General features: G+C 44.0%; 1 pseudogene; it reads left to right on the top strand.

Annotated features, from left to right (window-relative positions):
- Positions 1–6,486: 6,486 nt before the first annotated feature.
- On the top strand, positions 6,487–6,892 carry LOC101591453 (annotated as a pseudogene).
- Positions 6,893–12,705: the final 5,813 nt, after the last annotated feature.

Below are 12,705 nucleotides of genomic sequence, written 5' to 3'. Positions count from 1 at the left end.
TAGTGTGATATAGCCCTACAGCCAAAGTGCATGCAGTGACAGGTGGCTTTTCTGTAGTTTCTTAACTACAGCAGCATCTTTCTGCAAGTAGCTGACATCATTGCATACGTTTATGACATACATTGCTCTTCCAGTCTTTGACAAGCAGAAATAACAATTCCCTTGCAACAAGCTCAGAATTTCTAGGTCCATAAGACAGTTTGAAAAGTCTTAATTTAGAAGTAGCACTCTCTGGCTGGTACAGCTGACACAGAGACAGCCCATGCTACCTACAGTATGCAGGATGTCTTAGTGATTGTTCTTGTTGCTGAGACAAAATATGCAAACATCCACAAGCTAAGGGATTTCATTAGACTTACAGTTGGTAGATGTTTTGTCCATAATCAGCTGTGTCTGAGGCAGAGTGGCATGGCAGACGGGCATCACAAAGGACAAATATTTGATGGTAAGAAAAAGGTAGCAAAGCAACAGGCCAAGACAAGCCTCTTTCTGTCCCTTATATTATAGCCATGCTGAAAGGTATAGGGCAATGCCAAATCAATCCTTGCACTGGTTCAGTAATCATAAACTGTTAATCCCAGCATCACATACTCTAGATTCAGTCATCCTGGAGAAAGACCCACCTATGGCCACATGAGGCCCCACACACACACATTGGGGGCCATCTAGACCCCAGCCATAACACAGGGCATTACTGTTTCAGGTACATAAAGAACACTGATTCCTTTTCTTAAAGGACTGGGAGTCAGACTCCTATTTACTTTGCTCCTGGGAGTTCTAACCTAAACTCACAGGACCTCCATACTTGTACAGGTCTTTGTACAGCTGTAGGGATTTGGTTTTTTGGTGGTACCAGGGATTGAATTCAGGACCTTGTGCTTACCAGGCAAGCACTTACTCCACTGAGCTATCTCTCCAGCCCACTGTGGGATTTGCAAACTGGGAAAAAAAAGCAAACTGCAAGTGAGTGCTTTAGACCAAATGGACCTAATGAGATAGATAGATAGATAGATAGATAGATAGATAGATAGATAGATAGATAGATAGATGATAGATAGGCAGATAGATGGATACATAGATACATAGATAGATACATAGATATGTAGATAATTGGTAGAACTATCCAACAAAACTAGAATATAGATTATTTTCTAGCACATATAGAATATTCTTAAGATACAACACATGTTAGATCACAAAACAATCTTAACAAAGTCAAGAAGGTTTGAATCATATCTGGTGTTATTTTTATCACACTGATGAGAAAGTACAATTCAATAGCTGGAAAAATTCACAATACTTTCAACACTGAGTATGCACAGATTCAACATCCATAGAGTCAGCCAACTATAGATCTAAAATATTTGGAAGAAAACAGGGCATGATGGTTCATGCCTGTAATCCCAGCACTCATGGGTTGAGGCAGGATCATTGCAAGTTTGAGATCAGCCAGGGCTACAAAGAAAGCTCAAGGACAGCTGCATAGCAAGACCCTATCTCCAAAGAATAAATTGTAAGAAAACTGCATCTGTACTGAACATGTACAGATTTTTTGACATTCTCTAAACAACATAGTATAACAATTATTTGCCTAACACTTATGCAAATTATAAATAACCTTGTGATTACTCAAGGTGCATGGGTGGAGAGCTAGGGTTGCAGTCCAGTGGTAGAAGCACTTGTAGGCTGTCTGTGATGCCCTGGGTTTGATTCCCAGCAATGAAAAAGAAAAAAAAAAAAAAAAAAGAAAAGAAAAGAAAACATATTTGAGAATGTGCCCAGGTTTTGTACAGAGGTGGTATTTTATATAAAAGACTCGAGTGTTTGTACATTGTGCTATCTATGGGGAGTCCGGGGACAAATCCAGATGTCAAAAGATGACTATCTTATGAAATAGCCATAGCTCTCTTAGCTTCTGACTCTTAGCTTCCTGAGCCTTGTTATTTTTTGTATAAAATAATAAAATCTATAGTGCAGGACTATCTATGAAACTAAGTAATCTAAAGTACAGCCACACATCTGACAATGGGGCCATGCTGTGAGAAACACATCCCTTACGAAGACAACAATACGCAATGTATTAATTATTGAAACTGTCCTACTAATTGGTTTTGAATCTGTCACATTGCTATTTGTTTCTCAATAAAATTAATAAGAAAAAAAATCCCTGGACGATTTTGTTTTGGGGTAAACATTGTAGAATGTAGACCCCGGGGCAGTAGGCTTCATCACAGCTTGGTTATCTTTATCTCTGTCAAAAATGGCATAGACTATCATTCCGAGAGCCACCCTGAACAAAGCATGAAATTGAATCAAACACAAGAGAAAATGATGCAATCAAGAGGCACAATGATGGGGCTGGGGATATAGCTCAGTAGGATAAGTGCTTGCCTGGCAAGCTCAAGGGCCTGAGTTCAGTCCCCAGTTCTGGAAGAAAAAAAAAAAAAAGAGGCACAATGAGCACAGGAAACCTGAGGCTGTGTGGGGCTGATGCACCATTCTGATCTCCAGCAAACTTTCTGTAGAGATGGAAGTAGTACACTGTGAAAGAGCAATAAAAACCAGGAGCACCAGAGATCCATTGTCGCCAGCAAGTATCATGTGCGACACTTTCAGGTTGCAACGTGCTAGGTGTGCTACACCAGCATTGCTGCCAACCATAAACAACACCTTGTAATACCATGTTAAGATGGTACAGTGGCATTAGTGGCACTAATACAGTGGTACAGTGGCACTGATGGCAGCTTTCAGCTTTGTCTTTGCATTCCACGTGTCCCTTGAAGGTCCATGGTTAATGGCTTGGTCTCAAGAGGGGCAGCATCAATTTTTTTTGGTGATGGCTATTCTTTCTGGAGAAAGGCAGAATAGAGAATGTATTTTGTGTATTCATGGAATGTTCTCCATAATACCCTACATGCTAGTTCATAAAATGAGTCTCAATGAATTTCTGTATGAGAAAGTCATACGTCTTGTGGTCTCTTCCTAAAGTAGAGGAAACTGAAAGAAAAATAACAATGATGTATTTTGAAAATAGCCAATGTTTGCAAATTAAACCACATACTAATTAATAACATATGGATCAAAGAAAAAAAATTGAATACAAATAGAACTATTGAACACTGGCCCCAGCATGTTGTGGACTCTTTTAGAGGTAGTTCAGAGAGGCCATCTGCAGGTCTAGGAGTTCCATAAAGGGAATTTTGGGACCCTGAGCCCTCCACACTCTTTTCTGCTCCCTGTGACACGCTCAGTGTTTGTTCTGCCCCACCACTTTCCCAAAGCAAGGGGAGCAGCCAATCATCGGCTCCAAACCAAGTCAAAATAAGCCTTCTGGTTTTATAAGTCGGTCACCTCAGGTATGTGTTGTCGTGGTCCAAAGCTGACTTGCATAGACTCCGCTATAGCTTTGTGAGATGATCGCTGCATCAGCAATTCATTATTGATGGAGACGTCATCCTGGGGCACGTGGCTCTCCGAAGCACCCAGTACCCTATCCTGTGGCACGTGGCTGTCTGGAGCACCTGGTACCTTATCCATGTCAGGTTGATGGTGGCCCTGCTCAGTATTTCACATCTGTGTCTCCACAAGTGCTGTGTTTTTCCAGTTGGAAGTTGCTCCCCCTGCAGTTATTCTGCGGACTGAATTCCTTCAAGGCTCAGTTCAGATGTTACCTCATCTACAGCAGCATTTTTAAAACTTTTTATTTATTTCGCAAATGTGTCTGTGGAGCTTCCCGTGCTCCTGGTGCCAGCCTAATTGCTCTCACAAATAGTAGCCTCATTCACCCTGAGAGGTAGGTGTTCTAATTTCAATAGATGAGAACACCGTGACCCAGAGAGGTAGGTGCTTCACCGAATCACCCAGCAAGCAAGTGACAGAGACAGGCTGTCTATGGGGAGGGAGAATTCATGAGCGGAATCCTTGTTCCCCCACCCCCACCCCCGACAGGGTCTTACTCTGTAGTTCAAACTGGCTTTAAATTCACTGTGTAGCCCAAGCTGGCTTTGAACTTGCAGAGATCACCCTACCTCAGCTTCCCAAATGCTGGGATCAGAGGCATGCACCACCAACCCTGGCTCTCTCTCCTTTTCTTTTGAAGACAAAACAAAAATCTTCTTAACTAATGTTATATTCTTTTACACTAAAACTTGGTTTTTATGCTTTTCAGATATTGTGGAATGTGGGGTTTGTGGAGCTTCTGTATCTGGTAACCCCAAATGACCTCCAAGGCCATGAAGGTTGATGAGGGGCCAGCTGCTGTCCAGAGCCACAGCAGAGTTCTGGTGGGTGTCTTAGGTCGCAGCTCCTCTGCGTCTGCAGCAGCACTGATGTCCTGGCTGACACTGCACGTCTCTGAATGAGCAAACCCCAAGAGAAACTCCTGTCCCAAAGGTGCTTTCCAGAGCTCCCTGGCCTGGGTCCGTCCTCACGTCCAGAGTGGATCCTTCTCCTGAGCTCACGTTAACTGGGGGCTGCCTTTGCCCGGGCACCATGCTGGTCCAGTTATGCAGCTTGTCCACTCCAGCCTCACTCACATCTGCAGAGGAGGAAGTAGGGGGAAGAGAGACACTGATGGAGAGTGGCATTTCTTGGACGAGGCCTCATCTTGCTAACTTTGTATGCACAGGAAGATGTCTAATCCTTTTCTGGGAATAATAACAGAACTGTGACCACAGGCCGTCCTGAAAATTAGACAGCACAGTGCACGTAGGGCACCAAAGGAGACCCTGAGGAGCCATAAGCTGTTGCTATCTAAGAAATTCTATCAGAAAGGACACCCAGAAGAACAGAGGCCGAAGCCAAAGATTGCTTTGTTCTCCACGCCTCCCTGACAAGGACACCTGAGCCATGGGCCTTGCTTGTCCTTTGTAACTCTGCTCCAGGTGCCCCCCCCAGGAACTCTGTCACCTACCCTTCCTCCGAAACATACCTTGGACTGGTATCCTTGCTTCACTGTATTTAGCAGACAGATTAGCTGTCTGCTGTGATTTCAATGTCTCCTCCAACGTCTAAGTGTTGAAAACTGTATCCCAGAATTGACCGTGTTGAGAATGGAAACTTCAGTGGGTCCCAAGGACTTGGCATGGCGTACGGTCCTCAAGGTAGATGTGGGCTCCTGGTAGAAGGGCGAGTTTCCCACCCTCTTTGCTCACATCCTTCTGCCCACCACGGAATTATGCATCATGAAATCCTTTGCTAGATGTGGTCCCATGACCTTGAACTTCCCAGTCTCCAGAAATATAAGAGATAAATCACTATTCTTTGTAAATTACCTGGTTGATGATGTTCTGCTACAGCAGCATTGGAGTAAGTTTTTTTTTTTTTTTTTTTTCTTTTTTAAAGAGAGAATGAAAAAAGAACTAGGGGAAAACTGTTAAAAATGATACTGAATTTCACTGAACAAAATTACAGGAATTCAACAATGGTTGTTATATTGCATATTGCTGTCTTCAAATAAGTTGCTCAGATCACCAGATATAAACATTCAGAAAAAAGGATAAAATAATAAAAAGGAGAGAAAAAAAGCATTAACTGCTCCTTTCAATAGACCTGCAGAAATCAACAGTCCTATTATCCACCTATCCCGTGTGTGTATATTAAGCCTCTTAGAGTGTCTCCAGCACTCCACCTTGCATCTGACAGAAGTGCACACATGGATGTTGGGAAGAATGGGCCGAATGGCAGTGCTGGAGGGGAGATAACCATCATATTGTTCTTCCTGTTTAAGAGCAGTTCTGTAGCTCCAAAAGACTTGTTTGCCTTCATGCTTTCTGCATTCCAAACTCTGTGGTTAGGACAAAGGTCTTTGTCCAGAGGAGACCTATGACGTCCCTAAACTCGGGAGCCACAGATAGCTACGGACATAGGTGCTGGGGCTTCACTCAAGGAATGAGTGCGGGGATTACAGGTGCACGCAGATTTCAAGCCTTAAGGAATCTTGCTGCTCGTATGATTTGGGAGGCTTCGATTATGTATTCTAAAGGGGATAATTTTTGGTCTTTAGTGTCTTAGTCATGCCCTCCTGCATTTGGAATATGTAATACTGATCAGTGGACCTCAAGCCCAGCTCTTCAACTACTTTAAGACCATGAAATGAACAGTTGCCATTTGACCCAATGCCTTGTCCCCACTTCTTCCAAAATTATTGCTGGTTGTGTGGCCATTTAGCTGTTATTTAATAAAGACACTCAGTTCCCAGGGGTGGAGGACAGAAAATGGTAACTGAAATGCATTTACTCATGGTGTCCCAAAAGCAAAAGGAGAGAGAGGCAGGGGGCAGAATACACTCTTCAAAGACAACCAACTGTGATCCACTTCCTCCATTCTTCTTCCCAGAATATACTGCTATAGCACTGTGAGCTGGGGACCGAGTTTTCATTTAAGACATGGACCCTGGGGGCCACTTAAGATCCAAGTCAGTCCTTGGCCAGTGAGACACCCTTGCTGGGAGGTCAGTGCTTCTCCCTCGTCTCCTTGCAGGCCACCATGGTGTGGACTAAAGCAGACAATGTCCCGGGCACTTACCAGAAAGTTGTCTTGAGCCCCCGGGGAGGTGCTGGGTCCCTCCACCTTGGCCATGAATTCTACGTCGCTTTTGTCCTCAAGGAAAGCTGAAAATAAGTACTCAGGAGGGAATCTGGTTTGTGTACGTCCAACTCCCAAGTGGCAAAAAGGAATTGGAGATTCTTCAGGCTTTCCCCGAAAGATTCTGAAAAAGAGAATCTAATTCCTGAAGAGCCAGGAAGTAGTGGCTTAGGAAAAACAAAGAAAAAAACCATGTCCTTTTCAACCTGATCACAGCAATGATGAAAAAGAATAGAACCCTCTTACTCATCTTTAAATACAATGTCTCCTGTTTACCTTGGTATTCTAGGATCTAAATTTGTATAGATGTTTTTGTTCAATTAGCTCTGCTGAATAGGCATTTAGTTTAAAACATGAGGCTAAAATTTTGTTATTCAAAAGGAAGCAGTTAAGATTGGAGAACTTGTAAAAAGTGTGGTTGTTTAGCTAAATACTGTATTCAACATAATACCATGTGTTTTGTTTACCTGTTACTAAGCTTGTTCTTACTAAAGCTAATTCATGGCATGATGATTTAAAAAAAAAAAAAAAAGATCCAAGCCAGAACGTTTTGCTCTCGGCCACGAAAGGCCCGTGTGTGTCTCACAATGGAGGATGCACCCAGTGCACCTCCACGCATCCTCATTATCAGCAGTTTCTGTACAGCTCAAATCTCTAAGTCCCAAGTCTTCTCTGAGGTTCAAGACAAACTTTTAGCTGTGTGCCCCTGTATAACTCAAAAAGTAAGAAACAGGAGCCTTGAGTTTTCTTGCACAAAAAGAAATGTATGGGGGTAAGAAGAGTTCGCTTCTGTTATTTATGAGTGAGGTATCCAAAGGAACATTCTAGAAAACTGTGGGCTGCAGTAAATAAGATGGGTTAAGGTTCTTTTTATTCTAACCAAAGAGGGGAAAAAATACCACCAAACAGAAATCCTTGATATCATTAATGTTTTCTACCTGCTTCTAACATACAACAGTGGGATAGGCAGGGGTGAACGAGTAGGGAGTAAGAGGTGCCGGGCAAGGCTCTGCTTCACAGGAGCAGTCCAGGTGTTCTCCAGATGTGCTGAGATCTTAACAGCAATGATGACAAACCTGTCTTCGTTGTCAGTGCCTTAAGTTCTCATTTGTGTCCTAGATAAAGGTGTGCAGTGCCCCTCCATGGGCTGCATGTACGTGAAGAGGCACGTGGTCAGGCAGACAACAGGGGCTTTGACATCAAGGACACCACCTCAGCGACTTCCCTTCCCAGAATGGGGTGCCAGACACGAGACTACCTGGCTGCTGAGACCTTGATGGGGCGTCTCCCTGTGCCTAGGTGCAAAGCTTTGCCTTGGGTGCAGGAATTCAAGGGGAAGTCCCCACCCTGTGGAGCGCTCTCATCACCCTCCCCTCTGGCTTTTCAGCATCCACACTTTATTTTCTTTTTGTTTCCTTTGGTTTCTTTGTTGCAGAACCGGGGATTGAACTCAAGCCCTTGTGCTTGTCAGACAAGCACTTATTCTACTGAGCTATCTCCCCTGCCCCGAGCATCCACACTTTCCCCAGTGACATTTCCTAGTAATCTTTTCTGTAGCCCTGCGAATTGAGCCCAAGCCTTTACAGGGAGCTCCATCCTCAGCCTTTCTTATTTTTTATTTTGAGACCGGGTCTTGCTAAGTTGCTAAGTGGCCCAGGCTGACCTCACACTTCCAATCTTCCTGCTTCAGTCTCCCCAAATAACTTCTATTGCTCATATTTGAAGTTTAAGCCATGCTATTCTGAGACACATATAGACAGTAAAGTGATCAAAGAAACAGAATAACATATCTGTCATCCCACAGAGTTGTCTCTTTTGGCGACAAGAGCAGCTAAAATCTACTTCTCACAATTTTCTGATCAATCCGGTTTTGCTAACTGATGCTCGCATCGTGTGCTTGATTTATGCCATCTGCCCTCCTCCCATCCCCTGCATCTGGGCTTCATTCTCTAGCCTGTACAAATGAGGACCATTCTGTCATTTTTCTTCTTTACTTAGCACAGTGGCTTCCAAGTCCACCTATTTTGACCAAAGGCAGGACTTCTTTCCTTCCTTCCTCCCTCCCTCCCTCCTTCTCTCCCTTCCTTCCTTCCTCCTTCTCTCTCTCCCTCCCTCCCTCCCTCCCTTCCTTCTATATTTAGAACAGGGTCTACAGGGTCTCACTACATAGATTGGATATGTAATGATTCTCCTGTTTTCAGCCTCCTAAACACTGGGATTACAGACATGCGCTACCACGCACAGTCTCAATCGCCTTCTCAGCGCGCTCTGGGGGCGGGGCCGGCAGGGCACACCCCGCTGGATCCCTGCCCCCTGCGCTCTGCCTAAGCAGGCACTTTAATCCGCTGAGCTCCCAGGCCGATCCTAAGGACGTCCTTTCTGAAGGTGGGAAAAGTGCATCTGCACTCATCCTTTGCTGTCCCAAGGGGACCCCTCCGGGACACCCCCTAGACACCAAAGGCCATGTGTATTCCTGACTCTCGCATAAATAGGCACAGCATTCGCACAGAAACGGTGCTCAACCACACACTTAAATCGTCCATACTTAGTACTTAAATCATTCTTGATACTTAAATCACTCTCTAGTGTAATCTATAATGATTACAATCACCATAATCTAGGAATGAAGAATAGAAAGCAATCACCATATAAATAGCAGGTATACTCTTTTGTTTAGAGAATTGTGACAACAACATTATTATGATATGTAACATATATAATAATGCCATTTTTGAAAAACCAAATTTCAATCTGTGCCTGCTTGAAGCTGAAAACGTAATGTCCCGGGTGAGGCTGTGGGCACTGTGAGGCTACACAGGCTGACAGTGAGTCCAGCGTCAGAGCCAGAGCCAGGTGTGCGGCTCCGAGCCGGCTGGGCATCCTGCACCCGTGCTTAGGTATTTCCATTTCTCTTGAGTCTCAGGAACGGAAGGTGGGAGAGCAGGATATAAATCAGAAAGTGGACCAGAAGCCAAATCCTGTGCTCCCCAACCGTGCCACATCCCCAGCGCTTTAACGAACAATTAGTTGTGTTGTATTGTATTGCACTGGATTGGATTCGATTGTACTGTTTTTTGGGGGTCTTGCTCAGGTGGCCCAGGCTGGCTACAAACTTGTAGCCTTCTTTCCTCAGCCTTCCACATGGCTGGGAGACAGGCCCATCCCACCATTACTGGCAGAAACCAAACCTGAAAGGATCTGTATCATTTTCATTTTTTTTTTTTTTCAAACTTGTAGCCTCCCACATGGCTGGGATGACAGGCCTGTTTGATAAACAAAAAACAAAATACATTACAGCCACAGAATGGAATACTATTCAGCCAGAAAAAAGAACGAATCACAGACACATGCCACTGTGTAAGCCAATGTTGACAGCATGCTAAATGGAAAAGCCTAGTCACCAAACTTATTTTGTATGATTCTATCTATATAAAAAGCCCAGAATGGGCAAATCTATAGAGACATAAATTAGATTGTGGTTGCCCAGGGCTGGGTTAGAGCTAAATGACATGGGCTTTCTTTGGGGGCTGATGGATATTTCTATTATTTCATGTAGTGTAGGCCGTACAGCTCTCTGAAGAGATTAAGAACAACTGAATTGTACATTTACTGGGTGAACTGTAAGCTGTGGAAACATAGTTACATGGAGACTGGCCCTGAACACTTTCTGAGCATGATGGGCCAACAGAGCCTCAAAGGTAGTCTTAAGCTGGCTTAACCTGTGAACAAGGGAAAGCTGAGGAATTTCTGCTGCATATTTATTTGTAAGGAGGCAAGATCTCACTCAGTAGTCCAAGCTGCCCCTGACTTACTGTGCACTTCAGCTAGCCTTGAGCTTGCAGCGATCCTCCTGCCTCAGCCTGCTGCATGCTGGGATTGCAGCGTGCGCTGTACTCCTCTCAGCCAATCCCCCACGGCTGTCACACGTGTGATCCTGAAGCACGAGAGGCGCTAGAACCCACAATCTGGTCTGGCAGCCAATCAAGCAACTTCTTTATTTTACACACACAATTTCCTGATAAATTTCCTCTGCTGCTTCGGTCTTGCCACTCTGAGGCCCCTTCTGGTCCAGTGTCCCCAACTTGTGTGCTGCTGCTTTTGCAAGTGGACTCTGAAATTCTACTATGCCTCACTCTGCTGGTTTGCTTTTTAGCTGCTCAGCAGCACAGCGGCCAGATCTGAATGAGGCTCCTGCTACCTGGAGCAGGAAGTGACCAGGCCCAGGCTCCTGCACTTCTGCAGGTGCCCCTGAGTTTCTCTCAGATTGTGAGTTTTGAAATTTGCATCCTGAGCTCTCGGTTTGTCTGGACCATTTGGCTTCCAGGTGGATCCAGGGTGTCTGAGCAGAAGCAAACCGGGCACCGTGGGAGACTTCAGCTGAGTGTGGCTTGAGGACAGGCCGTGTAGGTCTGTCACCACCTGGAGCCAGGCCCCCTCTGTCTGCAGCACCTGCTAAATTTAGTTTCCAGCACTACAGATCCAGAACTGTGCCTCTTTAGAGAAATGGGTGCAGCTTCTTAAGACATCTTAGAGTTGATGGTCACAGCACAGTTTTATTTGAGGTGAAATTTTTCACTCATAGGCACATCAGGTAAAAAAGAAAAAAAGGAGTTGGAAGTGATCCCTAGCATCAGAAACAATGAGACACTTTTTCTTTTCTTTTTTCCAGTAATGAGGATTAAACCTTCACATGGATATACATTTCCAGTCCATTTTTATTTTGAGACGGGGTCTCCCTGAGTTGCCCCAGCTTGACTCAACACTGGGCATCCTTCTGTCTCTCGGAGGACTGGGATGACAGGGACGTGTCGCCATGCTTGGCTGAGAGATATGTTTGATTGTAATACAGTCTCCCAAAGATCAGAATAGCTCAAAATACAGCCTCCTAGAAGGAGCTGTACAGTACACTACTACAGATGACTTAGAGTCTACTAACTCTCTGCTTTGCCTTTTTCCTTCTCAATCTATTCATCAACTTCCTTTAAAAATTGGATCCTCAAAGGGCCAGGCAAATAGCTCAGTGGGTTAAAGTGCCTGCAAGCAGGTGTAGGGTCAGGGGTTCGATCCCTACCATGCTGGCCCCGCCCCCCAGGCACACTGAGGCAACAGTTGAGACTGGGTGTGGTGGTAAGTGCCTGTAATCCCAGCTCTTGGGAGGCTGTAAACAGGTGAATCACTATGAGTCCAATCTATTAGTGAGTCACTGAACACCCTGTAGACCCTTCCCTAAAATACAGAAAATAAATAAATAAATAAATAAAAAATAGATCCTCAAATGAACCAAGAGTATCTTTGAGAGCTAAATTTAACTGTCCTTGAAACAACTCAATTATGATAAAAGAACTACCTCACACTTGGGAAGTAAGCTGGCTGTGTCCCTCAGGACCAACTCAAAATTCAATCTGCCAACCCAATAGCATTGACTCTTGATAATATTTGGATAGTTCCAAAACTCCTTTTTAAAATTCTTTCTTTCTTTCTTTCTTTCTTTCTTTCTTTCTTTCTTTCTTTCTTTCTTTCTTTCTTTCTTTCTTTCTTTCTTTCTTTCTTTCTTTCTTTCTTTCTTCCTTCCTTCCTTCCTTCCTTCCTTCCTTCCTTCCTTTTGAGATGGGGGATTACTATGTAATATAGGCCGGCTTTGAACTCACTGTGTAGCCCAGGCTGGCCTCAATCTCCCAGCATTCCTCCTGCCTCAGCCTCCCAGAGTGCTGGGATTAAAGGCGTGTGCTGCCTCACCTGGCAGAATATGAGTATTATTTTCTTTTTTTTTAAATTTTTTTAATTTTATTTATGTGTGTGTGTGTGGCCAGCTCAGCCCACCAGGGGGCGGGGCTGGCTGGCATGTGGTGCTGGGGGATTGAACCACGGTCCCTGTGCTTTGCTAAGCTTGTTCTAAGTAGGTGCTTTAGACCACTGAGCCATCTCTCCAGCCCATGAGTACTATTTTCATTGTGCGCATAAATGATAAGGTCAAGTTTAATAAAACCAAATTAGTTTTGTTTAAAAAGGTAACATTATTTTGGTAAAAAAGGAGTGATTATAATAATATTTCACTTTAGCAGCATGCTGTAGTATTTTTAATTTTTTTTTTTTTTTTTTTTTTTTTTTTTTTTTTTTTTT

The sequence above is a fragment of the Octodon degus genome, unplaced genomic scaffold, assembly GCF_000260255.1.
Source record: "Octodon degus isolate 3935 unplaced genomic scaffold, OctDeg1.0 scaffold00016, whole genome shotgun sequence".
NCBI classification, from domain to species: domain Eukaryota; kingdom Metazoa; phylum Chordata; class Mammalia; order Rodentia; family Octodontidae; genus Octodon; species Octodon degus.
This window is presented reverse-complemented; position numbering and strand designations above follow the sequence as displayed.